Genomic DNA, 23,935 nt, shown 5'->3' with positions numbered 1-23,935 from the left:
TATTCTTGTTGTCACTTACATGAGTGGCAATATAATGGCATGGCGACAATGACTTTTTAAAGATGTGTTATATGATGTTTGTTTGTTTGTTTGTTTGTTTGTTTGTTTGTTTGTTTGTTTGTTTGTTTGTTTGTTCGTTCGTTCGTTCGTTCGTTCGTTCGTTCGTTCGTTCGTTCGTTCGTTCGTTCGTTCGTTCGTTCGTTCGTTCGTTCGTTCGTTCGTTCGTTCGTTCGTTCGTTCGTTCGTTCGTTCGTTCGTTTTATTGTATTTTTATTTACAAGATTTTTTAGCCGCGCCATTATCAGTGGTCTCTGAGCGACGTACAACAATATTAAAACTTTAAAAACATTAAAATCATTAAAATAGGCAATATTATAATAATATCCTATACACCAGTGGTTCTTAACCTTTGTTACTCGGATGTTTTTGAACTGCAACTCCCAGAAACCCCAGCCAGCGCAGTTGGTGGTGAAGGCTTCTGGGAGTTGCAGTCCAAAACTCCTGAGTAACCCAAGGTTAAGAACCAGTGCTATACACTACAGTATTAAAAACAATCATTAAAACATTAATACTAATAAATCCTGCTGCTCATATGTTTATGTTGAACATCCCAGTTATGGCTTACGGGGGAAGCACTGTCAAACTGCCTCTAATTCAGAGGCTGTTCATGTCACCAAATTGATTGTTTCTCTTAGGTTTCAGTTGTAGAGTCATCCTGAGACACCACAACCAATAACTCTGTCACGGATTAGGAATAAGAAGGATTTGCTTCTGCTATTACAAATCCCTTATGCCAGCAGAAATGCCCTTGTGCTGGTAGAACCCCCTGGAGATACTGGTCCACCTCAGAAGCTGTTAAGAGACAGATTTGCCTGCAGAGTTTGCTCTGTTGGCTAAAAACTGCCTATGGAAAGGAAAAGAAAAAAGGACATAGAAAGGAGGAGCTGAGTTATGCTTAATCCAAACCTCTTGCAGCCCAGGGACACTAGTACAGGTACAAGGTTGAGCCAGGTAATCCTAAGCAATTTCCAGCATCCCCAGACTGGGAGGAGTTTGGATTCAGCACTGCCTGTCCACCTGGCTCCTAGACATCTTTGTGGGTTACGATCATTGTGCTACTAGGAAGTTGCCTTATAGTGAATCAAACTATTCTAGCTGAGTACCACCTAACTGGAACTAGAGAATGTCCTTTATAGGACAATAACTCCCAGAATCCCTCAGCCAGCAGGGCCCTGCTTGCTGAGGCATTCTGGAAATTAGAGCCCAAAAGGTAACTTTTCCAAGTTGCTTTCTAAACTGATTAGCAGTGACCCTCACAGATTTTAGATGGGGATCAAATCCAGAATGCTGACATGCTCACCCCTGAGCTGCAGAATTTTCTCATGCAGTTCCTGTATTTTCATACCAAATGAATGGGCCCTGCTGCTGGCACTTAAAAACTAATTCTAATGAAATCGACACTTCTGAGGGAAAAAAAGTTTGCTTTCTTTCTTTTTTTCATATTTAGTCTCCTGTGGTTTTTAGCAAACTGGCCAACTTCGGTAGCAGTTGACTCAAAGGATTATCACTGCTGTAAACCATTTTTCATGGTGATTTATAATATTTTAATTATGTTTAATACAGGGATTTCTAACACAGCTGGAGCAGGACTGCAGGCACACTGTAGAAACGAGCATGTGCTGGCAGCTAAGACGTGACTTTCAGCCAGGAAGATTTTTATCAGCAGTCCAGTCCCATTCTCATTGAGTGGGATGATATTATAAATGCCTTGTGTTTATGTGTGCCTTTCTAATCATGCCTGATTCACATTTAAACCATCCAGGAGACAGCACAACATGTGCTATTATAGATGTTTCCGCAAAGTGTTTACATTGCCCCTGAAAAATGTAGTGAGACAGTTAAAAAACACAATGAAACAGTGGCTGAAATTCTGTTGATGGAGCTATAACGTGCAACTTGGATCACATAATGAACCATGGCTGTGCCATAGCCATTTTGGAGCAGTTGAAAACTTCCTGGTCTTCCCCAGATCCTAGAGATTCCTAGGGATCCCCTTCATCCTGGGGAAGACTTCACAGAGCCGTAGAAATAAGCTGTGGAACAATTTAAAGCCCCCAAATTGCCTGAGAACCAGGTTCCTCAGAACTACGGTAAGAACTTTTTAATGGTCCCCAAACATCAGCAAAGTTGCATAGCATAAGTTGTTTCAGCCCACGGCACATATTTTCCAGAGGACTACATGTGTGATGCATGTGTTATAACATAGTGACATACAGTAGATTCTCAGACAGCATATCTCAAAAAACTGGAGAAGTTATTTATTTATTTTTTATTTTTTTAAAGACTCTCTCAGCTAGCATGGGCCAAAAGGGGGATGTTTCTGACCTCTGTTTGTTCCCATGACTGGAACCACGGTTTGTATAAGGATCTCCAATACACAGGGGATTAAAACAAAAAACAAAAAATGTGTTCAGCCAATGTCCTCGCTATTTCTATTCAGACTGGGGGCAGACACTGTGCAGCCCATAGTGCCACGTTACCCAAACTATTCATGTCTTTCCTGGCAACTGGATTTATTACTGCTGAATTTGGGCAATATGATAGTATGAGGTTCCATTTTTTTGTTTTGTTTTAAAACAAGGTGCATGCTGCCTGTGGACCTTCTAAGACCAAAACAAGTCTTTCCTCCCCTTCATGCTGCTGAACCACCAAACTGGGAGGAAATACACGTTTTCCCAACTTTGGGGGGTGGAAAATTCAGGGGTGGCAGTGGAGGTGAGGGTTGGGGAGGGACTCCTGATAGGTTCAAGGAGTACAATATGGGTCCTCCTGCCAGATGTTGCTCACTTATGCTTCAAACCCTCCTACTCAACATGGGAAAATCAGGGCAGGTGGGGCATGATCAGCCCTTATAACCTCCCATACCTTCCGTGGATACAATTCATGAACAGTGGCACAGAATTACCATTTGGGTCCATTTACAAAGGAAGAAATGTGGTCATTGATATTATAGTTCACACTTGCTTCTAATAGTTCCTGTCTGGTTTCTGTGGTATATCGTTGATGACAGCTTTGTTTAGGCTCAGTTCTTTTGCAGTACTATACTGCATTATTTGCTCAAAGATCTTTTCTAAGAGTATTTACATCCAGATGTTGTTGCTGTTGCTGTTGTGTGTAGGTGATCACAGACCAAAGAAAGGCTAATGATGTGGGTGATCACAGAACAATAGGAAGGTAATTGCAAAGAAGTCGACAAGCAGATGTCCAATCCAGTGGAGCCCCAAGCAATGCCTTGAGAAATCTTTTTATTAATACACCAAGAGTTACATCATATGTTGTGAGAATTCAGATAAGACACTAGTTACCTAATCGCCATTACGATTGGCCGGAGAAAGTCTTTGATATTGTGATCTAACTCTAAGGGAAAAGGCAGAATGAGAGGTCACCCCGCCCACTGGGAGCTGCTGCTTCTCTGCCAGGAGTGTTTGCTCTCACTGTAACAGATAACAACTAACAGCCTTGAGCAGGAGCTTCCCACAGTGGTGTGCCAGCAACTAGGAACCAACTTACAGCAATCCTTAAGTGAGGTATTCAAGAAGTGGTTTTACTAGTTTCACTCCCCCAGTGAGCTTTCATGATTGAGTAAGGATTTGAATCTAGGCCTCCTGAGTCCGCTACACCACACTGGGTATCTTGCCCCACCCCTAATTATTTCAAAAATATTAACATTCCAAGAAACATTCCTTGTCACATTATCTTTCACCCCCTTCTGTTTGCTCTTCCTTTTCCTGAAAGAATTCAGGTTAGAGCTTTGCAAGTTCTTAAGAAGCGAATGGTCTCCCGGGTGGAGAAAAGGTGAGGCTTTTGAATGCCATCTTTGCCATGGCCTGGATCTCATGTCCTGTGGTCAAAGAGAAGATCCTAGAGATCTACCCTAAAGATGCAGCCTGATCATAAGGGAGCAGAAGACTTAAATCCTACATGGAACTGAAGGCTCTGCTCAATCCAGACAAAGTCTTTGTAGCTTAAGGTGGAGAAAAGGGGCCATGGCAGCTGGGACTGCAGAGAGATGGGTGTCTAGGCTTTAGAGCACCTTACAGAGAAAACATCTCCTGTCCTGGCATTGTTCATCCAGAGGTTGGTTTCCTCTCCTGGAGACTCAGTGGTTCACAACAGTTCCCCAAGACTTCAGATTGGTGCAGTGAGGCCTTGCAACTCCAACTGACAGGCTTTGGTACATATGTTGCCTCCTTAAAAGACAAAGATACAACTCTGAGTATGTGTATACCTAACAGGACCGTGTTTTTCTACTGCAGCTTGCACATACATCTGTGAAATGCCATGTAGCTTGTATACATTACTAGAAAGTTTGCATCCAGAGATGGAAAACATTCAGACTTCTGTTTTGAGATCCAGCATGTTCTTTTTTGCTGTGTGTCAGCCATCACAACTGTTGTGTTTCCAGTATTTGTGTAACACCTTTTTATCTTGAGTTTCCTCAGACTGGGAGCTGTTTGGAATTCTCTCATATGTTACAAGATTGTGGGATTGTTTCCTTGTTTTATTGGTGGTATTGTAAACTATTTTGTGCAAATAAGAGTGATTCATTTCTCCATAGAACTGCCTCCTGGGTACATAACAACAATGTGAGAACCCACCATCACAGAAATGTTAACACTGTGGATCAGTGCCTATAAAAAGTCTTACTGTTAGAATTGTCTCGTCCCTGGTGATGTAGAGTGGATGCATCATGGGCACAAGTTGTTGCAAGGTATTTAATATATGTTTCCTAGAGATATGCCAAAGAGACAATGACCAAATGCATATGAAAACATGCGGCAAAAAATAAATCCCGGCAAAATAGTAAGATGTTATATTCAGTTATGTGTGTAACTTCTAGCAAAACACAAACAGGAGAAGACTTGTCCAGTGTGATACAAAGAAGGATAATTAAATGTTAAGAGAAGCAGAGAATGATTTAGTTGAGTTTTGGAGGAAATACTTAGACTGCAAACTGTTCTTTCAGGGCATGTTGTTGCAATCTCATCATATTAATCACTTAAAAACTGGAATTAAAACACATGCTAGGGAAAACAATTCCTGATGACCTAGAAAACAGAACAAGAGCCCCTTTGTTCAGTTTTGTAAATATGTCTTGAACTAAAAATAGTTGTATTATTTTTATCATGTACGTAGCTTGAATAGATCTGATATACTTCCTAATGCATACAATACAACCTAACGTAGCCAATAAGTTTCACTGATTTCAGTGGGTTAACTATAAGCACAACTAAACACTGGATTAATCCAATCTCCACCTCCCTTTCTTAAAAGGGTTTTTTTTTTAATTTGTTAATATAGTAGCCACTGTTACTGTTAATAATAGTGCATTTCCCCACTTTTTGGCAAATGGCTGTAATGCAGCTTACAGTAAAACCATAAACATATAATGAAATGCAATCACAGTGGTTGGAGTACAATTGAAAATTCTGCCAGCACAACTCCTTTGTCATAAATCTACGTGGTGAATTGCCCATGCTAAGAAGTCCATGTAGGCATTTGCTGGTGCACCAACTTTTTAACTTGTGGCTGTTTACAGGTGAGCTTTATACCAACTAAGTTATACAATTGGATGTAATTAATAGGATTCTGCCCAATAACAATAAAATACCACAGATAGCAGGTGCTGCTAGCAAAAGATGCTAAGCAGGGGCCAAAATACTGAAGAAGGAATAGGTGTGAGCCATATGGTTGCCCTGCATTGACTAAGCTTGCCTTCTGCCATAAAGTGTGGAAGAAGACCCTTTCTCCTCACAGGACTGAAGAAAGATTTAAATGCCAGATGGATAATCATTTTTATCTCAGGCAATAAAACATCTAGGTTGGGTCTAATAAGAGACTCTCCTGCCTCATATACAGTGTAGACTAAAAAGATGCTAACATGAATAAGCAGAGGTAACATGAAATAAGCTGCCACCTGTTCAGAGCTCCATTTAATGGTAGTTGTGAGGGTTCTTCTTACCCTCTTAAAATGATTTTCAGCCCATAATGGTGTTCATATGATGAGTTATATTACATTGGTATTTCTAGACTGCAAAGATAAGCCAGTTATTTGATCTATTTATCTAGGCTTTACAGATTTATTTTTGTAAACCAGACTGTATCTTATACATGCTTATATAGAGGTTCTTGCCCTCTTTTATATTGCATTCTGTTAATTATATTGTGGTGATTCTGACACGAATAAAGAAAAAGAACATATAACGATGAACTTCCATGGGCTTCCAGTAGGCAAACATTTCATCTGAGCTACTTGAGACTAAGGTTGGCAAAGGCCGTCCCTTCTTGTTTGAATAGCTAAGCTTAAATCCGGGTCTCAGTTTGCTGAAGTTACCACGGTTCAAGAAATAAGAGAAAGCTCTGGTCATTCTGTGGGTCTGTAGTGCCTCCCCCAGTTAGTGACTCATATAATGTGTGTTCAGCAAACATTTTGAAACATGTGCCAAGATGTGGGCAAAGCAGGTTTTGTTTGCTCTGGACATTTGTGGGTCAAATTTTGCTATTGATCTCTGCCTTCCATCTTGCCAGGAGTTTATTTAATATACATCACAGGAAATCTCTGCAACAGATCATTCAAAGCTGAACCAAATATGTAAAAATGCCTTTTGCCAGTTACACCCTATCTGTCTTTGAGATTGTATTCTCAAGACACAGATGGCATGACTTAAAAGTGCAATATTTTTAGAAGATTTTATTTATCTGGCAGGTATAGCTTGCAGTGCTGGAATAGCTTAATGAGCTGGCATGGCTGATTGTGGTGCCAAGGGCTGGGAGTTCAATCCCCACTGTGCCTCCTGGGAAAGGTGCCAGCCGAGATCATAGGGAGCATTTGTGGCTCACACAAATGTCCTGACACCTGTGTATGTTTGAGTATGTTACACAGTCCCAGAGCACCACCAGAAGGAGGAAATGGTGAACCACTATTAAGTATTTCTATCTAGAACCCCGGGGGGGGGGGGTTGCTGTAAGTCTGAATTATCATCATCAAACTATTTTCTGTTTTACCTAAATGTGTGGTATTCACAATCTGTGAGAAAGTACACTGTTCCCTAGAAATATTAGCACATAATTACCACATTTATATCCTGCTTTTCTTTCAAAGACTTCAAAGCAGCTTGCTTTGACAGACAGACAGAGAACAATATAGAAGCAGTCCTGTTTCTTGAGCTATTTTTAAAAAAATTACCTTACCTCAAGCATATGTGGGAGTGGACTTGAGGAGAGTATGAATCTGTAGAAAGGAATGTCCTGGTGAAAGAAATGAAAAGTTCTGTGTTAATCCATCCTCTATTCTTCAGAAGAAAGTAAACACCAAAAAGACCCAGGGTCAAAACGTATGTTCAAAATAATGTGTCCTTCCTCTCCTTATAATATTTTCTCTCCAATAATAATCTCCTTTCTTCTGCATGTCTCCAGAATTAGACATGCATTGGAGGCTGTTGTGTGCATTCCAGACATAACTCCAGTGCCAAGCACATTTCTTCCTTTGATAGGTTTTCACAGTTACACCTTTTTCTCCACTTGAGGCAGCATCCCTTCTAGCTACATGATCACCATCTCATCTAGTAAGAAACTATGCTGACACTCAGTGGTAGCAAAATGGAGGGGACAAGAAGAGACAGGCAATGCATGGCCTATGCACTGCATAGATTCCTGCAGCTCCTATTTCTGTCTGTGGTGGAATGCTGCTGAATTTACTGCTAAATAAGGCACTCTAGCACTTAAGTTGTTTGGGGCAACCATCATGTTTCCTGGGGCATGATTCTTCTCTAAAAACAAAGTACTCAGACATGGGCAGACATGTTTTAACGTGTAAGCACACTTTGGGAAAACACTTGTGTTTTCCCTTTTCAGGTGCTGGAACACACATGGGTATTGCTCCAAAGGAGGAAAGGTAAGACTTGCCTTTCTGTCATCCACTCTCCATCTTGGCAGAGAGCAGTAGAGATGAGCATGATCCACTAGTTTGGGGGTTCATTGCTGTTTGTTTACTGACCCCCCCCTGCAGCTGATCCATGGTTCAGTGCCGCCCTCCCTCCAGTGGGCACCCACTCAGAGACAGTACCCAGAGGAGTGGGGCAGGGAAGCCAGGACACTGCCTCTGAGTGGGCACCCACAGGAGGGGGCAAGGCACCAAACTGTGGATCAGCTGAGGTGCTGGTAAATGAACCATGCCAAACCATCAAACAAGTGCTTCGTATCCATTTTGCCATTTTAATCTTTCTCTGCCTTACTTAGACTGTTCTGGAAGTATGTTAAGGACTGCAACCTAACCAGTGTCATTGGACATAGTATTTGTTCAGAGGCAATTGTCAGTGAGTTCACTGGGACTTAGGCTGTAACAACATGGTCAATTATCACAGAATTTGCTCCACTCATAAAATGGGCGAATTCTGAAGTATTTTTTTTTGCTGACCACATGACCCAACTGCTGATTCAAACCTGTTAAGACCTTTTTGCTCCCAAAGTAGCTTTTTTTCTCTACCATTGGGGGGGGGGGTGAGTCAATTAAGTGATTCTTATTTCTCTTTCTTTTGATTCATGCCATCTTGGTAATGTCTGCTTCAAATTAATTGTTATAATTGTAATTTTATGATTTTATATATATTTTTATATTGTTCTGTTTTTATCTATGTAAGCCACCCCGAGTAGACATGGTCTAGAGGGGTGGGGTAAAAATCCAATAAATAAATATCTTTCACTATTATAGATAATCAATAACTTGCATCATGAAGGACATTTTGTGGTTTTGCAGCCATTGGATTTTTACCTCCTTGTTAAGTATATGCGTAGTGTCATTATGCCTTCATAAGCAACTATACTCATTCCTGAAAATACATGGTGCTGGGAAAATCTTGTTTGACACCCCGGCGCTGGCCTGTGAGGTCCCTCAGGGTTCTGTTTTGTCTCCCATGTTATTTAACATCTACATGAAACCAGTGGGAGATTGTCCAGAGTTTTGGAATTCGGTGACAGCAGTATGTGGTTGACACCCCACTCTGTCTCCCATTGCCATCTAAATCCGAGGAAGCTGTTTTGGCTCTAGATCAGTGTCTGGCATCAGTAATGGATTGGATGAGGATGAATAAACTGAAACTTAATCCAGACAAAACAGAGGTGCTCCTGATCAGTCAGAAGGCAAATCGAGGAAGAGGGATATAGTCTGTGCTGGACAGGGTTGCACTCCCTCTAAAAACAAAGGTGCACTCTGGGGCTGCCTCTGGAAAGTGTCTGGAAACTTCAGCAAGTACAAAACCAGCGGCTAGATTGCTAACTGGGGCTGTTCACAGGGATCACATAATCCTCCTGTTTCAGCAGCTCCATTGGCTGCTGATCCATTTCTGGGCAGAATTCATAGCGCTAGTTCTAACCTATAAATCCCTGAATGGCTTGGGTCCAAGCTATGTCAAGGACTGCCTCTCCCTTTATAAGTCTGCTTGAGTCTTAAGATCAGCAGGACAGGCCTTTCTCTCAGTCCCGTTACCTTCACGGGTATATTTGGTGGGGACACAGGAGACACTCTGTTGCTGTCCCCAGACATTGGAACTCCCTCTCACAGGAAGCCAGGCTGGTCCCATCTTTGCTGTCCTTCCAAAAACAGGCGAATACGTATCTTTCTCTTCAGGCAAGCTTTGCTGTGCCTTACTGCTTTGAAAGTATTTTTGGTATTGTTTTTGTTTACCATGTTCTAGTGTGGTATATGACCCTTTTAAATATGTATAGTTTCAAATATTGTATTTTAATGATGTAAGCCTCCTTGGGTTCTTTGTGAGGAGAAAGGCAGGGTAAAATATTTTAAATAAATAAATAATCAACAAAATAAATCTAGTTTGTTAACAAATATATAGGGATACATCTATTTCTATCTCTCTAGAGAAATCTTTGCAAAGTTAAGTTTTCTACATCTCTTTTTGTTCTGCCACATGGCTAAACATTTAATACTTGATACTTGTGAAATGCGCTTGCCTGTATGAAGTTTAGGTTTTGGAACGCTTGCAGCATCAAAATACAGGAAATCTCAAAGTAAGTGTCCCATGACTTTTCTGAACAAAATATTGAAGTGATGTGGCCTTTTCTTAACAAGGGAGAAACAGGAACCAGTATAATTTGCATTAGAAAAAAAATTACAGAAAGCAGAGTAACTATTGAATCTTAAGCCAATACAAATAATTCGAGCTATCATGAGAATACATTACATTATTTATTATGAGAATGTTACAATCACGGGAACACAGATGATTCCGGATTGCCAATAAACTACAAACCTCAACATACTATCTTTAGAACAATGGTTCACAAAACTTTTGGCATCACACGCTCATCCTAAAAAAATAATAATAATTAAGAAACCCACAAATCTCCCCACTTCTTCTTTACCATCATCCAAGCCCCTTTTAACAAAAAAATTGTAATTTAAAATTAAAAATAAATCCAAAAACTGGTTTTAAAATTAAATAAAATATAAGTTTAAATGGTTTTTTATCAACAAACCTTAAATTCTAGTAGTTATATCTATCACAGAATTTTTTTAAGTGATTAAAATATTGTTTCTTGATAACAATAACCTTAGAACTGCAAAGCAGGGAGGGACTCTACAGATAATCAAGTCCATCCCCTATCAGGGAGGCAGAGTTGGGATCCAAACATCTAACCTCTTGCTTATCTCTAAACCACTGAGCTATCAAGCATGTCACCCTTGGAATTCCTTCAATACCACCCAAGAGGGACGTGTCCTAGAGTTTGGGAACAAATGCTCACAGCCCTAGCTAGAGGAGACTCTGTATCTAGAACAAGGCATCTTTGAGATGGAAATATTGTCTGTTTCTTTTAAAACAAGATTGCCTAGATCCACATTTCTCAAGTTAGCTTGTTTTGTTTTGTCATTGGTCAATTGGGAGACAGCACTGACCTTGTTTGCATCTCCAATGGAACTTTCTCATCTAGGAACTTTTGTCTCATCTAGGAACTTTTAGGGTTGGGACAAAATGTTGGAGATAAGAGATTTTTTTTTAAAAAAAAAACTATCTGACGGAGTTTATGTAGAGCTGTTGCAGCAAATGTGTTAGTGCTACCTCTTTGGCACATATTAGAACTCTGCTGCATAGAGGTATTCACCTTTTTCTTCACTCTCTCATCTTAGTCCTCCCCCCCATCAATTTCATAAGGTAGGAGCTAGCATATATAGTGACTCTTACCTCTCCAACAATTCTACCTATATTCATGGGTGGTACAAATTGAAAAGGAGATGTTACCAGAGAGGGGATATGTTAGAACATAAGAAGAGCTCTACTGGATCAGGCCAAGGGCCCATCTAGTCCAGCTTTCTATATCTCACAGTGACCCCACCAGATGCCTCTGGGAGCACACGAGACAACTAGATACCTGTCTCCTGATACCCCTCTCCTGCATCTGGCATTTTCAGGTAACTTCCTTTTAAGCCTGGAGATTATTCATCCCCATCATGGCTTGTAACCTGTGATGGACCTTTCCTCCAGAAATCTGTCCAATCCTCTTTTCAAGGCGTCTAGGCCAGATGCCATCACCACATCCTGTGGCAAGGAGTTCCACAGACAAACAACATGCTGGGTAAAGAAATATTTTCTTTTGTCTGTTCTCACTTTCCCAACACTCAATTTGAGTGGATGTTCCCTGATTCTGGTATTGTGTTAGAGGGAAAAGAGCTTCTGTTTATCCACTTTATCCATCCCCTGCATAATTTTATACATCTCAGTCATGTCCCCCCTCACGTGCCTCTTCTCTAGACTAAAGAGCCTTTCCTCATAAGGGAGGTGCCACAGCCCAGTCATCATTTTAGTCGATTTCTTCTGCATCTTTTCCAGTTCTACATTGTCTTTATTGAGGTGTGGCGACCAAAACTGTTAAGACCATTCACACTTGTAGCCAATGTGGTAAGAAGTTTAGTTTATTTTATTTATGTATTTATTTGGATTTCCACCCTGCCCATCTAGACCAAAGGTGTACTCTGGGTGGCATGTTTAAATGTCAGATTCTGATGTAATATCCCACAATTTGAACTTGTTTGTTTGTTTGTTTGTATACTGCCTCATTAGTGAGATGCAGTATTCTAGGTAGTTTAGAACAATAAATAAAATATAAACTACAAATAAACAATAGCAAATTAAAAACATTTTTAAAAATTGGTGAATACACTAAATAAATACTTATGCCTCAATTTTTATTCTTTGGTTCAGAATATCAACCTGACTGATCTCCAGCGCTCTTCTTAAGTATTTGGCAAGCATTTTGACCTCCAACTTATTCCTGGGTCAGCTTTGAACCCAAGTGAGAAAATAGTTCCTTCCTTTGGGTCTTACCCAATCACCTGCCAATAGAGTTAGGCTATTCATATTCCTGGGATACAAATACAAATATTGGCACCAGAGGTGCCATGGAGAGTCAATTCCCCCCCCAAAAAAATGGCCGGTCCACTGCCCTGGTCACTGCATGGCTTCTCCAATCACAGAAGCAGCCCAGTCAGTGCTTCCCCGCCTCCCTGCACAGCCAACCACTCCAGCAAGGAGGTGGGACAGGGAACTCAGCTGCTGAGAAGTTGGCTGTGTGGGGAGGTGAGGAAGCACCAGCTGTGCCGCTTCCGTGATTGGTGTGATGACATGGAGGATGGCTATGGGGGCTACAAGGCGACCAGTGAGTGGACTGAGTGATTGGGGGTGGAGGAGCTAGATCTTCGTGGCACCTATAGTGACAATATATTCATATCCTGATCCCCAGGGATAGAAATACGAATAGCCCATCTCTACTCACTAACTCATTGATCCACTGGTGTGTTGGAGATTGTGACAGTAGCAGTGAGGAAAAAGAGATGTCCTCTTTCTCTCCTATCTCCTGTCTTCCTGGACATCTGAAATGAAGAAACAGCAGCACTCCGGGTGCTGTGAATCTTGGGAATCGTAGTTGTCCTGGTGTATCTAAAGTCAGTATGGATGTGGACTGACCTGAAAAATGATACCTCCAAGGATCCCTGGTGTCTTGCTGTAAATATATTTGCTCAATGAAGAAAAAGGAGTCTTGTCCATTTATTTCATTTAGAAAGCCATTTCTATAAGGACGTTTGGTCTGTAAGAAGGGCCTCCCAGGTAGTTTATAAAACTAAAAACCACAAAACCAAACAATAACAGAATTAAAACAGAGCAGCAAAACCAAGCACTGTTAGAGGAGGGGGATGTGAGGGCGGAAAGGAAGCAAACCAGACCTTTTCCTCCTGCTGCTGTCGCTGTTGCCACAGCCACCACAACAGAATTAGCAGTAGCTCTGCAGACTTCTGTTAAGGGATGTTGGGGCTCACGAGGGAAAAGTCTGGGAATTTATGGAGGAGCCATCTTTTACAAGTGAATTTAGAACACAGGGAATGGGGGAGAACCCAATGTTTTACAGACATTTTCCATTGTCACTAATAATTTGAACTCCCTCTTCACCTGGGAGGATTTGGTTATAGGGTCACATGTCTCTTAATCTGGAGAGGACTATTTGAAGCTCTGTCATGGCAGACCTTTGACTGAAGACATCTCTCTTTGAAGGCTTGTACAGTCCAAATGAGGTTTAATGAAAAGCAGCCAAGAAGAAAACAGAATCTGGGCCTCAAAGTGGCCCATCAGAAGCACCAGGACAGTATACTGAGTTGACAGGCCTATTAAGTCAGTCTTCCTCACTATGATTAATTGTGCTGTTTCGGTTTAAATTCTAGTAATTGCTTCTAAATGTGCATTTTTGGTTATTTAATAATATTTGCATATTTTATGCGAATACTGTGTCCTTATTTCCCCCACCCACACACACACACACACAAGGGGGAATAAAAATCATATACTGGGTAAAGAATTGCTATGAATGTTCAGGAAAATAACAGAAAACCATGTGGTAGGCAGTGTCATGAAATATTTATAATAGTGCCATTGTTTTCAAAAAAAAAAAACATTTCTCATAAGGGAAAGAGATGAATGATTTGTTTTTTAGAGCACATACAGACAAAGATGCAGCTTCCCTCTCCAGGCATCTAACTTTTGAGTCAGCACTCACAATCATGAAGCAAATAATTCAAAACTGACATCAGAGACAGTTTCACAGCCCAAAGTCAGCAGAAGGCAGGGAAAGCAAAGGCACACATCAGAGAAGGTTCTCATCAAACTAGTTTTTGGATCTATGTTGGGTTTTCTAAACATAGGCTTGCTAAATTCAACATCTCACCCTTTGCCTGATCGTTCAATATCCTTTGGAAATATTTTTTGCTCCTCAGTGCCTTCATGTATGTTTGTATCCATCTTTGAGTGACAGGAATAAACTATTGTCATCCTGATGTATTTGAAAAAAATCAAATAAAGTGTGCTCCTTATATATTGCCTCATAACACTTAAAGCTCTCTCTGGGTTGTGTACAACTTGTATTTGCGAAGGCTTTCATGGCCAGGATCTAATGGTTGTTGTGGTTTTTTTGGGCTCTTTGGCTGTGTTCTGAAGGTTGTTCTTCCTAACGTTTCACCAGTCTCTGTGGCCAGCATCTTCAGAGGACAGCACTCTGTGCTCTGGTGTAGTTGGCTTGGGAGTGGAGTATTTATGGCTGTGAGATAGGCTTTTGTCCTATTCAGGATTACAAACAGTATTCAAGCCCACCACAAAAATATAACAAATGCTACAGCCAGCCCAAAAAACCTACAACAACAATTGTTTACAACTTAATTATACAGGAGGTACATCCTCCCCCCAAAGCAAGCTTGGTACTCAATTTACTGACCTTGGGATGATTGAAAGCTGTGTCATCTTTGAGCTGGCTACCTGACTCCTTCAGGATCAAACTCAGATCATGAGCAGAGTCTTGACTGCAGTACTGCAGTTTAGCCACTGCACCACAAGGCTCCTTTTGTTTATATCAGAATAATATAAATATTCTGTGCCTAAAATATGACAGTTTTTCAAAACTGCTCAACTGCCTCACATATATAAAGAGTGTCAAAACTCTTTTTGGTGAGATGTATGGTTTAGTATAGCCACAAGATTTGCATTCTGTTTCCCTTTACTTCCTGGAGCGATGAGCCATAATGGCAACAAAGTCATTGGAGATAAGCCATCTCCACCTACACAGTCCCCCTGTGATATCCACAGCAGAACAGTCATTTACTGCCAGATGACTCACAGCTTGTAGTCTTTGAAGTACTAATTCATACCCTGTGCCATTCTGAAGCATCTGGTCAACCCTGTAAATGCCAAAGAAAAATAGCTAGATGGATAGCTAGGTGGATAGCTGGGCAGAGGGAATAGTATCATGGTGTACATTTTTCTTTCTAAAATACATTTTTTAAATTTGATGTTGTAACATATGAAAATTTAACATGGCAAAGACAAATGGCTCGATGAAAGATTATGCTTTAAAAATGGCCAAACTCCCTGCCAGATTTCACTGTAACAAGTTTCCACAATATGTCAAAATGTATCAGACAATCAGGCGTCAGTATGATTAATATCCCTACTATTTCTTTTTTCTCCTCAAAATGACCTTTGGCCAAGGATGAATAAGCTTGCCATTTCAGCATGTTAACGGAAATGTTTGTAAACATATGACATCCTTTCTTCCATTAGCTTGTCTCTAGTCAGACATCTTGACCTATTATACAAGAACGATTAGTGTGAGTAATCTCCAAATACTGCACTCTGGTTTTGCTTGACCCCTTCCCAAATCTAAGTGGAAAAATAAAATTAGCAGTGGGCAGCAGATGAGAGTTATTATGAGCTGATGAAATGATCCTTTTATATGTCAAAAACTTCTCATACCAGTTCAGGAGCAAGCCACCTATCATCTGAATGAAAGCAAATGCTATAAAAGGAATAATTCCCTCATAGCGCAAACAATGTGATGAGGGATACTTGCCTGGCAAAATATATAGGTAAGAAGGAGATATGTAACCCTTACTCTACCCACTTATTTTAATATTCAGTTGTCCGTGCAAGTCACTTTTAACATGCTTCGTAGGGGTTCTTGTTTAACTGGTTGGTTTGTAATCTACAGTTGTGAAATATGAAGCAAACCCAACTGAGAATCAATTGTTTGTTCAAATTGGCTTTAGATGACGAGAATCCATTTGTGTGGGAGGATTTAAGAATGCTTCTCTTTCCCAGTGACTAATTCTCTCTTGCCAGTGGCTCTCAATAATTAACTAATGTAGGGCTGTGCCCATATATTTGGCCAAGATAATGTGGAATCAGTTTGGTGGAAGCAATAAATGCAAGATTCAGTAGTGAGCAGTTGGGTGGAATTTGTCTGTTCTTGTTCACATTTACTTTTGAGGAATCCTTCTGTGTGTCCCCAGCCTCAAATTATCATCATGCCTTGCAAAAGCCAGCCTAAAAAGTCCGCTATCTGGACAAACAAGAGCTTATTGGTGGAACACCCATGGTTCTATCTGTCCAATTCCTAGTCTTTCTGTCTGTCTGCTTGTTCCTGGTAGGGTTGCATAATCACACCCTTGACCATTTGTGCAAGTTGCAGTATGTGCAAATTTAGGTTTAATATTTTAAGTAGTGCTCTAAATGAGCATATTTAATGTTTGATCCATGTGTTTCTGCCTTCTGGTGTTTTGTTTCACCCCAAGGACCATCAAAAGGATGTGGGGTGGGAGAAGAGGGAGGCAATATAGGGGGAGCCAGGGAAGGAAAATATGGTAGGAAAAAAAAGTCTCTTAGCAAAGTGTTAATGTTCATGCTGATAAAGAGATGAGAAATACATGTCCCACTGTGCCTAGGAAGAGATTTATGGTAAAGGCATACCTTTCCACTGAGAACTAAAACTCATGTTGTAAAATATTGCTTAAAAATTTCTTCTCTGTCAACGTGGACCAAGAATCTCATGACATGATGTTGAAAATTAACTTTGTAAGCTCCTGGACTATGTATGTTATGGCCTAAGAGCCTTTTGCTGGCACAGAAGAGATATACAACAACCAGCAGCTTCTGTTGGCAGATGGGCAAAGATGGGCAAAACAGCTTGAGGGAGTTTGAGTTTGGTGAGTACACTGGATATTGGTCCTTTACTGTTTAGCCCTTTGCATTTCAACTTATTCATGACTTTAAATGGCAAAATGAAAAAAAAAAAAAAAAAACACCTTCCCTTTGGAAAAATGGAGAGCATTTGATTTTGAATCAAGAGTTTCTAAAGAGAGAGGTTTAATTCTATGGTGACAGACTGTATCACTCCAAGAAACAATAACCATAATGACAAAATCTGAGAACAACTCAACGAGGACATGTTTTTCTCCATAAAATATTATTGCTAGAGCCTGACTTCCAACTAAATTAAACGGTGTTTATCATTATCCTCATTATCTAAACTTCTGAATGCTCCACATGTTTGGTTCAAAAGAAGGACATATAACATGAGTAGACAATGACAGGCAAGTTTTCTTTTACCTTAGGAGGAACTAAAATATTTTTTTCTTACTTTTGTCCTCACATGGGTCTTATTTCACTTCCTTTGTGGTTACATTGCAATAGATCTATGACAGAAACCCTAGCTATGGTTGCTGGTCTTTTCAACTTCAAAATGATTATTATTTTCTTAGTCAGAAAGAAAGAGGAAAAAACCATTTAACATTTCCCAGGAAAACAGTTTGAAGGGCTCCATGAAACTTCCTTCTTTTGCTTACTTTCATCAAGGTTCCAATTAGAATGAAGAATGAAGAGCTGTGCATTGTGTTACATTGTCAGAAGAGAAAATGTCCCCTAAGGCCATGATGCTCTAACTTGATTAGGGGCAGAAGGTTCAAGGAAGCCACCTCAGGGCTAATCCTTAATTCATCATCAGTTGGAGAGTGGGGGAGAAACCCCAATGGGTAATCAATCCTTCCCACAGAGGCAGAAAATTATGCCAATTATAAAGTTTGAATGAGAGAATATAATGTAAAGAAAGCATCAGCATCCCAACTAGTATGATGGCTCTCATGAGAAAAGAAAAAACCATAACTGAGTAAAATTGGCAAATGGGTTTCAAAGTTTTTTCTTTTGATGCCAGAAAGAACTGCTAGCTTCAATGCTTCGTCCTCAAGAGATGTTTCCAAATGTACTTTTTCGCTAAGAATGAGGGTCAAACTAGACAGTATGCTTAGCCCAAATTAAGAAGTGAGACTTTGTCAAGTGGTGAGAGGTAAAATGTATGTAGAAGCACATATTTTTCTCACCTCTGTGGTCATTTGCTCAAGTTTGTAATTTATCTAATGACAGGCAGCTATCCAGTTCCCTTACTTCTGTTTCTCCAAGCTGCATTTACACAAGAAAGAGCACAAATTCTCACTCAGGACTCAGAGGAAAAATTGATTAAAAGTTTATATAATACTTTAATGGAGCAAAAAATGGAAGATGAAATTGTGAAGGATTGCATGGCAAAATGGGCTGAAAATAAAGGTCATAATGTAGAACTAAGTGCCTGGTCAAAAATGTATAAAAATGTGTCTAATAAATGTTGGAAATGTGAAAAGAAAGTTGGGACCTTTTATCATATGTGGTAGGTGTGCAATAGGGCCAAGGACTTTTGGGAAATGATTCATGAAATGATAGAGAAAATTTTAGGGCTTAAAATTGCTTTAAAACCAGAAATTTCTTATTGAATATTTTACCAGCCACACTCGGGGGAAAAAAACACAAGACTTATTCGACCTTACACCTGATAACTGCAGCTAGAATTGTATATGCCAGTAAGTAGAAGACGACAAAGGTGCTGACAAAGAAGGAATTTATTGAGAAGATTTTGGAACTAGCAGAAATGGATATTTTGATAGACACACTAAGTGATAGACTGGATAATAATAAATGGGAACCTCTTTATACCTGGATGAAATCTACACAGATTTAAGTAGAATAGATTGGATTAATATTATGTTAGAGAATATAAGATAAGATGAAATGAATGGAACGGATTGTAATGACTCACTCTGGTTGCAACGGATAGAAAATTAGAAAAAATACAATAAAAATATTCATTTAATGGGGAAAAAAAGAAAGTGCACAATTTTTAATGCAAATATAATAACTGTGTGCCATTAAAACAATTCAGACATACAGTGAACCTTTGATGGCCTACTGCTAAGCCAGCTGGACCTAGAATAACTGACACACACACCTCATTTAATTGGGGGGGAAAGGCCAGGTTAGGCGTCCTTCAGTCTCAAGAGACTATGGTAAAGTGCTCTGTATGGAGGACCTGGAACAGCGTCTAGTGTAGCTGAGAAGGCCAATTTGAGAGTGACAATCCCTCGATTGGCCACAACTTTAATAATCACAGTAGTGGTCATCCTGGTCAAGCATTGGGTCGGATCCACCTCATCAGGAGACCTGAGTGCCTCTCGATGCAGACCACTGTCTCCCTGAGAGACCTCTTGAGTTGGCATTTTCCTCCAGAGGGCCATGCAGATGTATGCCACTCTGTGCCCCCCCTGCCACTCAGGGGCAGGGGCAAATCTCTTCCCCCGAGCTGGGGCAGATCAGCACCCCGTCCCTGGTTCCCATGTGGGGATTGCTCCCCCACCCAGACAAGCAGGTCCTCGCCTGCTGCCCAACAACTGGTTGGATCCATCCCAATGCGTAAAAACACCCACTAAGTTGTGACAATTGGGAACAGAACAATAACAGAAGTTACTCCATAACATTCTGTGCAGCCCAGGAAATTAGTGCAACTATGTAGGGCGGAAGGGTTGGGGAACTTGCGCTCCGGTGAACTGAGGCTCTCTGCCTCAGCTCGCCCTCTTTTAAACCTGTGCCGGTGGAATGGAGTGGAAAACCCACCCCTCAGAGCTGCCAATAGGAGGCCCCGCCCCCTCTCCCTGAGCCAGCCAATTCCCCCAACTGGGAGCGGCACTATTGTGCCTAACGTGGGCCTCCTGGGCACCTTTTCATCCATCACCACAAGAGCCCCAACTGTTGTTCTGGCCTCAATGCAGAACCAGGTAAGTCCGGATCCCAACCTTTCAGGGTTTTTTACATAGACAGCACTGCCATGCCATCCTGTCCTCCCTCCCAGCTGTTAGCAGAACTGATCTGGGGGTTAGGATCGCTCTGCCCAATAGGTTTCAAAGATAGGATTAAGACTTAATTTCTTTTTTTTAAAAGCAATAAACAGGTTTAGATTTTCTAGCATTTATGTGGTCATGGTTGGCCCAAACTTTCCATAAATGTTTGCATTAGTATAACTCTGAGCTAGCATATTCTCCTCATTTGTCTTGACACCACGGAGGTGTAATTATCTTCCCAAACTCTTTATGTAGAAACCAAGTAGTCAATAACCTAAACAGACACATCTGGAAAGCTAACATTTTTGCAGTTATTCTTCTCTCCTTTTCACTTAAAAAAAGGGAAAGAAACTGAGAAGTGTGCTTGACATGTGCATGTTACAAAGACCAGATTGGTATCTTCCATTTGAAAAATAAAAATGTAAACTGACCTTTTACTATTGCATTGAGAAAGCCAGGGATTTAAAAACAACAATCATGATAGAGAGCGCTAAGTCAATTTGGCCATTTTTATGTGCACTTTGAAAGGAAAATATGTAGGAGTTGATGTCTTTTTCTTTTGGAGAGAAATAAAATAGTTCTGTGATGTGTCTCTTAGGATATGTGTTGCAATACAGTTAGGCAAGCCAAAAAGACTCTTACTCCCTGTTCTTCATTTGCAGGCTGTATTTTAGTCCTGTGATTGATCAGATCAGCACCATGGACCTCTGAGATGTGAGATGCACAACCTTCAAGCACTGCCCCCTCTTAATAGATGCATTAAAAAGGTAAAGGTTCCCCTTGACATTTTTAGTCCAGTCCTGTCTGACTCTAGGGGGTGGTGCTCATCCCGTTTTTCAAGCCGTATAGCCAGCGCTTGTCCGAAGACAGTTTCCGTTGTCACATGGCCAGCATGACTAGGGAGCGCCGTTTTACCTTCCCACCTAGGTGGTACCTATTTATCTACTCGCATTTACATGCTTTCGAACTGCTAGGTTGGCAAACTGCTTGGATTCGATCTTACGACTGCTGGTCTTCTGACCCTGCAGCAGAGGCTTCTGCGGTTTAGCCCACAGTGCCACAGAAAATTTAACTGCTGGATAGCTCAGTGGCTTTGGGTCTCTGGGTTGGGAGTTTGATTCCCCACTGTACCTCCTTGACAGGGGCAAAAATGAATGATCCACAGGGTCTTTCCAGCTCTGCACTTCTAAGATTTTGTGGCCAGCCAGTTTGAAGTAAACACTACTGTCCGATTCCTCTTTCTCAGGCATAAATCCACACTTGTATGTTCTTACATGTATCTTTCTTTGAGTGTAAAAAGTTCCTCTTACACCCTGATTATTATGTGAAATTTTGTAAGGCTAAGTGAATTTTAGTAGTCAAATAATAATGACGCCTGCTTCTGGGGAGGAAAGCAATGACAAACCTTGATAGCATCTTAAAAAGCAGAGACATCACCTTGCCAACAAAAGTCCGAATAGTCAAAGCTATGGTTTTTCCTGTCGTGATGTATGGATGTGAGAGCTGGACCATAAAGAAAGCAGACCGCCGAAGAATTGATGCCTTTGAATTGTGGTGTTGGAGAAGGCTCTTGAGAGTCCCCTGGACTGCAAGGAGAACAAACCTATCCATTCTAAAGGAAATCAACCCTGAGTGCTCACTGGAAGGACAGATCCTGAAGCTGAGGCTCCAGTACTTTGGCCATCTCATGAGAAGAGAAGACTCCTTGGAAAAGACCTTGATGTTAGGAAAGTGTGATGGCAAGAGGAGAAGGGGATGACCGAGGATGAGATGGCTGGACAGTGTCTATGAAGCAACCAACATGAAATTGACAGAACTCTGGGAGGCAGTGGAAGACAGGAGGGCCTGGCATGCTCTGGTCCATGGAGTCACGAAGAGTCGGACACGACTAAACGACTAAATGAAACGAAACGAATAATGATTCTTTAGAAAACTGTATTTTGCCAGTCAAAATTGATGGAACAAATAAATAAACATGAATGAGCAAACTTGATTCTGATGGCGCAGGAAGAGTTATGTGAAATAAAATGCTAAAGTTTAAATCCAACTGATAGTTAACCCATAGAATGAACTGTGCAATGCCATCATAATCCTACTGATTCTATGGCTCTAATCCTATTACTTAGTTCAGTAAGTCACACTAGAATAGGCACACTGAATCACTGGTGGTTTGGCAAGTCAAATCCTCCAAAAAACCCATTGATTCAAATTGGTCTACTCTAGTTGCCACTTACTCAATTGTAGCAAATTACAACTAGAGTAGGCCCACTTGAATTACAGGAATTTATGGAGGTGCTCATTCAATGGGCCTATCTAGGGCAATTTACTACAGTAAAAAATTTGAGCCAGTGGGTCCATTCTAGTTGAGATTAGCAATTGCATTAAACTTAAGTATTTTAATTGACATAACTTCTATAATGATGTTAGAATCTCTCTCCCATAATAAACTGAACCACAAGGCAGTGTGCACAAGTTCAGCATAGAATTTTAGGGTTTGGGGTTCAAAGTAATTGACAACTTCCCATTGACACTGTAAGGAAATCTGAATGCTTCAACAATCCTCTCTGCACTTTCACCAATATCATGACATTAGTCTGTTATGGAAATTTAACTAAAGTAAATGGTTCTGCAATTATACATTTATGATTGTGATGAGATATGGGCATGAAACAAGCCACGAAGCAAAAAGAACAAAGGGGGAAAAAAAGAAAAAATGAATCGGGCCATTTTGTGGTTTGAGTCAGAGATGCCAAATTCACAATGATTCTTCAGCTGATTCTCCTCCTCATCCCCCCGAACCTTGGCAAAGATTGGATTTGGGATGTCCAAGTTATAACCCCTCTAAAGAAGGTCCACCCAGAAAGTGCTCTTTAGCCAGCTGCTAATGAGCATTTTCTGGGTGGGAGGGGGGGACTTCTGGGAAGTCCTGAATCACACAAATCACAAATTGATCCATTTGTAAAAGCTTGTGGTTTATGAATAGCCATCATGAACCACCATTTCTCAACTCGTGCTCACCACTAATTGTGACCTATGAAAACATACCATATTATTTTTCAAAATGAGCCTTAAGGACAGTTTGCTTCTCTTAAAAACATGTCATATGATGAAATATTAAAGAACAGAACATCATGCTTTTAGCCAATGTGACTTAAATCTCAGTTTAACTGTGTGTTTCATGTGGTCACCCACATGAAACTGGAACAAAACTCTCCACAACAAAACAACAGGGTTCAGATAGTGCGAGAACAACTCTTGTCCTGAACTGGGAGCCATCCAGGACAGCAAATATATAGAGAAAGAGTATGAAGCCTTTGACTCTCCAGATGTTTTGGTTGATTACTATCACAATCTCTTTCTATTGGTAAGAGGGAGTGCTAATGGATTTGTAGGTTAAAACAGCTAGACAGCAAATAATACCTTTCCTTTCTCAAGAAGTTGCATTCCAAGATGAGCATATGCTAAACATGGGTGCTAGCTTATTGTATGTCATATGATATGTTTAATTTAAGAAATGCTCAGGCTCCTTAAAGAATTTTCTTTATGAAATCAAGAGTTAAGAAACACATTTTGGGCAGATAATCCTTCCGAGTGTATCAACTATCACCAGATGCTGACACTGCAAAGAAGTCAGAGGCCTCTCGCTTTGAAAACTTGGTAATTCCAGGCATGTAAAACAAAACTTGTCCCTCCCAGTCTGGATCAGACATTGACATTTATTAAATCAATGAGAAGGAGACACAATCAGTGATGTACCTTCATTAGGACTCTCCAGTGGTCTCATAAACTCCAGCAGCCAGACTATGCTGAGAGCTGTAATGAAAAGCTCATATTAGTACAGGCTGCAGCCTA

General features: G+C 40.6%; 1 long non-coding RNA gene across 1 annotated transcript; it reads right to left on the bottom strand.

The window, feature by feature from the left end:
• Window positions 1–244: 244 nt before the first annotated feature.
• On the bottom strand, window positions 245–19,411 carry LOC110073222 (uncharacterized). The gene is made up of 5 exons (XR_012088295.2): window positions 14,827–19,411; window positions 13,035–13,188; window positions 10,027–10,135; window positions 7,252–7,308; window positions 245–4,250 (listed from the first exon to the last, which is right to left on the bottom strand). It is a non-coding gene; the product is annotated as an uncharacterized LOC110073222 (long non-coding RNA).
• Window positions 19,412–23,935: the final 4,524 nt, after the last annotated feature.

The sequence above is a fragment of the Pogona vitticeps genome, chromosome 6 (genome assembly GCF_051106095.1).
Source record: "Pogona vitticeps strain Pit_001003342236 chromosome 6, PviZW2.1, whole genome shotgun sequence".
NCBI classification, from domain to species: domain Eukaryota; kingdom Metazoa; phylum Chordata; class Lepidosauria; order Squamata; family Agamidae; genus Pogona; species Pogona vitticeps.
This window is presented reverse-complemented; position numbering and strand designations above follow the sequence as displayed.